This window comes from Asparagus officinalis, chromosome 1 (genome assembly GCF_001876935.1).
Source record: "Asparagus officinalis chromosome 1, Aspof.V1, whole genome shotgun sequence".
Taxonomy (NCBI): domain Eukaryota; kingdom Viridiplantae; phylum Streptophyta; class Magnoliopsida; order Asparagales; family Asparagaceae; genus Asparagus; species Asparagus officinalis.
Window position 1 is genome coordinate 108,491,083 of NC_033794.1, and position 568 is coordinate 108,491,650.

A 568-nucleotide genomic window follows, 5' to 3' on the forward strand; every position below is an offset into this window, starting at 1 on the left:
CTTCTCTTGGAACATGCTCTTGATGCTCTCCGCTGGGTGCCCTTGTTGGCCTCTTTGCTGCAGCTCAGCCATTGAATTGTATTTTTTTTCTTTATTTTAATAATAATCTGGGAAGTAATTTGGTGAGGGTGAGAGTGGGGAACGAGAGGCGCTAGTATTTAAGCAGGGGAAGGAGGGGGACACGTGGAGAGGGCGTGACAAGTGGAGGAGGTGGCTCTCTGCATGAGTTACATGTTGAGGTTGGATGCGTTTCTGATTTTGCGGGGCTCTTAATTTGGAGGGAACTGCAAAGCTGTGGATGAGGTCGGTGAGATTTTATTTTTATTTTTATTTTATTTGAAATTTTTTGCTCCACATTTTTCTATTTTTAAAAATTCTACTTGTTTGAGAGAATAATTGTTTAGGTGTATGGGCTTTTCTGCAGTGGGATTGGCCTGCTGCTTGATTTTCTACTCATCGCAGTTGATTGGAAGTTGGTCCAATATAGTTACAACTTCCAAGTGGCAATACAATGGGTTGCTCGAATTGAGGCCCGGCCCAACTAAGAGTAAAGATTGAATTTGGATCA